General features: G+C 50.1%; 1 protein-coding gene across 1 annotated transcript in view; it reads right to left on the bottom strand.

Annotated features, from left to right (window-relative positions):
• KCTD14 (potassium channel tetramerization domain containing 14) overlaps positions 1–3,531 on the bottom strand; it is a 48,630-nt gene extending 45,099 nt beyond the window's left edge. The window contains exon 1 of the mRNA XM_011989714.1: positions 3,399–3,531. The gene's annotated coding sequence lies outside the window, so the exon portion shown is untranslated. The remainder of the gene's footprint in view (positions 1–3,398) is intronic.
• Positions 3,532–3,949: the final 418 nt, after the last annotated feature.

Genomic DNA, 3,949 nt, shown 5'->3' with positions numbered 1-3,949 from the left:
TTTTTTTTTTTTTTTTTTTTTTTTTTTTTTTTTTTTTTTTTTTTTTTTTTGAGACAGGGTCTCACACTGTCACCCAGACTGGGCTGCAGTGACATGATTGTAGGTCCCAGCAGCCTGGGCTCAAATGATCTGTCTCAGCCTCCCAAGTAGCTTGGACTATAGTTGAGCACCACCATGCCAGCTAATTTTAAACTTTTTTGTAGAGATGAGGTCTTGTCATCTTGCCCAGGCTGGTCTTGAACTCCTGGGCTCAGGCAATCCTCCTGCCTCGGCCTCCCAAAGTGCTGGGATCACTGGCTTGAGCCATGGCTCCTGGCCCTGTTACACTCTTATTATTTATTATTTTTTATTTTTTTGAGACAGAGTCTCGCTCTGTTGCCCAGGCTTGGCATCTCAAAGTGCTGGGATTACAGGAGTGAGCCACCACACCTGGCCTCTGTTACACTTTTAAATGCATACACCCTATGTTCCAGCAGCCCCACCCCTGGCATCTTCTTCTACCAAAATACTCTCATGTGTATTATGTAGTAAGATATTTGTTGCAATGTTGTTTGTATTATCCAGAAAATTGGAATATACTCAATATCCATTCATTAGAATGGTTAGATAAAATGATGATGTCTCTTGCTATGGAATAACTGTCATCACTAAAAAAGAATGAGGTATTCAGAGAAATGAAAAGTAGATTAGTAGTGCTGGGATTACAGGTTTGAGCCACTGCACCCAGCCCGTGTGCGCTTTTCATATGAAACAGTTAAACATACTCAATAAAACAAATACCATCCTTGGCTTGAAAAGAGCTCAGAATCAAGTGAGGGGATATATTGAGACAGAGGGAATGCCAACAGAACTCTTTATGACAGGGCTGGCAGAAGCACAGTGGAGGGCCCCCTGAACCAGCTCTTGGGGTGCGAGGCAAGGCCTCCTGGAGCAGGTGACATTTTGACTCGGGTCTTCTAAGACCAAAAGGTGTTGGCCAAGTGGAGAAGCAGGGACAGGATTCTTCTGGTGGAAGGTGAGGCAGAGTGGTGCAGCCCACATGTGGCTGACAGAGACGGAAGTTTCACTCAGGTGACAGATGAGCAGCTTTGTCTTGGGTGGATCCTCTGAGGAGGTCTCTTCTGGCTCGAGGTGACGGACACCCTGAAGAGCTCTCAGGCAAAGTCTGGAAACGAATACGATGTAAACGAAGATTTTCCAGTAGCCTCAGAATTTCAGCGGAGGCCCCAAAGGCAGAAACAAGGCCAGAGTTGCTGATCCTAAAGTGAGGCTGGACCACCCACTTAGGATTCCCCGGAAGGGAGAACAGGGTTAAAACCCACCTCCTTACCTACTTCCTGACCACAAAGAGAGGTGACATCCCCAGAAGCTGGAGGGGAAATTCTCTGGACAGAGTTGTCAATGTGCTCCCTCAGTCTGTTCCCCAGCCCACACCCCAAAACAGGGCGTAGAGGGGGCTGCTCTCCCTCACCTCTAACCGGGTGAGCAAGGCTTTAGGAGAACTATCTGGGGAGTCTTGGAGGTGGAGGCTCTGGGGTCTGGAATCTGCCTGGCACCTAGCAGGACATGGAGGAGCTGGTAGGCAGGGGCTGTACTGCCAGCTGCGTGCTTCCTGTGACCCACATGTGGACCCCACAGAAGAATCTTCCTGAAAAGGACCTGGTGGAAGAAAGCTTCCATCTAGGGGTGGGGGGACTCCGGCAGAATGAGATTGCAGATGTGAAGAGTGATGCAGTAGCTGAGGGGCAGTAAGTGAGTGTAACCCCCAGTAGGTTCTTCCACCCACGGCACAGACAAAACCAATTCACTGAGACCACGCAGCATTGTAATAGAGATATAGTTTAATTGCCACAAGGCCAGCCATGCCACACAGGAGACAGAATTATTACTCAAATTGTTAGCAGTAGTGAATCTGTACGGGTCTGTAGTAACCTCCATTCTTGCCTCCTCAGAGGAAAGAATTAGTCAGAGAGGCATAAGGCAGAGGGATAGACTGAGGCAAGTTTTAGAGCAGGAGTGAAAGTTTATTAAAAAGTTTTAGAGCAGGAACAAAAGGAAGGAAAGTACACTTGGAAAAGGACCAAGCAGGTGGCTTGAGAGATCTGTGTCTGGTTTGACATTGGACCTGAGGCTTTACCTTGGCATGTTTCCGGGGTTTTGCACCTCCCCTCCCTTGATATTTCCTTGGTGCGGGCTGTCCACATGCTCAGTGGCCTGCCAGCACTTGGGAGGGGCCCGCATGTGTAGTGTGTTTACTGAAGTTTGCACATGCTTACTTCAGGCATTTTTCTCTTACCAGTCAAGTGTTCCTAGAGGAAGGTCACACACAAATTCAGCTCTGCCATTTTGCCTCGTAGGTATGAATGCTCAAGCCCACTCACCTAACTCCTGAGATCTTTTCTTGAGACAGGGTCTCACTTTGTCACCCAGGCTGGAGGGCAAGGGCACAAACACAGCTTACTGCAGACTTGACCTCCCAGGCTCAAGCGATCCTCTTGCCTCTGCCCTCAAGTGGCTGGGACTACCAGCACATGCCACCATGCCTGGCTAATTTTTTGATATTTTTTTGTAGAGACAAGGTTTGCCATGTTGCCCAGACTGGTCTCGAACTCCTGAGCTCAAGCAATTGCCTGCCTTGGTCTCCCAAAGTACCAATTTTAGATTCTACAGTAGCGATGTTATCTGCAGGAGTAATTGGGGAAGTTGCCTATCTTCCCTCTGCCTCTGGAATAGTGACTGGCAATCATTTAAGTCGGCACCTTAGCAGAACTCAGGTTCAATATTCTCCTGACCTGATGGTCTTTCATTAGCTTTACAAAGGCAGTTGAGTTTTGGAGAAGGGCAGATATCATTTAAACTGTAAACTAAATGTCTCCCAAAGTTAGCTTGGCCTAAACCCAGGATTGACCAAAGGCAATTTGGAGGTTAAAGGCAAGATGAGGGTTGGTTAGATCAGATGTCTTTTGCGGCCCTAATTTTCTCACCGTTAAAATTTTTGCAAAGGCAGTTTCATAAGCAGCCCTGGGGGAGACAGCCCGTCTTTATAAGGGTGCTACTGAGGAGAGATGTGAGAGTTTTCATAGTGCCCATCAACGTGCTCCCAAGGGACAAGTGCGGGCACTGGGAGTACTCAGTACTCCCAGTACCTGAGTACTGAGTACTGAGTACCAGAGTACTCAGGTAAGGAGTACTCAGGTCCTCCTTAGACCTTGCTGCCCCTACTGCTTCTCCCCCACCCGACCCCAGAAGAGTCCAAGGCAGTCCGCGGAGGGGCAGGAGGTGCAGAGGAGCCGGGTGCCAGCCCTCTCCCTGGTCAGCAGGTGTCCCAGTTAGAGGCAGCCTCAGGAGGGGGCGTTTGCCAGAACACGGGCCTGCACTTAGACACAAGCTGGAATTACCTAACAGTAAACGGGGGAGAACTCTGAGAAAAGCGAGCGATCTGCCGAGATTTCACCCAGAAACAGCAAAAAAAAGGAGTCCACAGAATCAGTTCGCAAGGGCAGGAGCAGGAAAGAAAGAGATCAGCTCAGTGCTTTTCCCTGCTAAGTCAAGCCCCTTTAGTAAACCAGCTACAGAACATTGACGCTGCCTATGTGGTGAGGGTGTGTTGGAAAGACGAGAGGATTTGACAATTGTGAGCCAAGAAGCTCGCGTGTTTCCCCCTTTCCCCCGGGCGGAGTCTGAGCGCGCTGGCAGGAGGCCAGGGTCCCCTCAACTCCAGGCCTGGGCCTGCCCGGCGGCGCCCTCTGCTGGCCGGAGCCGCGACGGCGGGCGCCCCGCCTGAACCGGAGCCCTGAGCCTGGGGCTGGGGGTCCAGTCTTCCCGGAGTCTGCAGTTCTTTCGGGACAGGCATACGTGCATGGACTGAGCCACCACGATAAGAGGCGCACCTTGCAATGAGAGGAGAGCCTATCCTAAAGGGGAAAGGGGCTGATCTGTCGAAAATGTC

The sequence above is a fragment of the Mandrillus leucophaeus genome, unplaced genomic scaffold (genome assembly GCF_000951045.1).
Source record: "Mandrillus leucophaeus isolate KB7577 unplaced genomic scaffold, Mleu.le_1.0 Scaffold360, whole genome shotgun sequence".
Lineage (NCBI taxonomy): Eukaryota > Metazoa > Chordata > Mammalia > Primates > Cercopithecidae > Mandrillus > Mandrillus leucophaeus.
The sequence above is the reverse complement of the archived record's forward strand: the minus strand, read 5'-3'. Positions and strand labels throughout refer to the sequence as shown.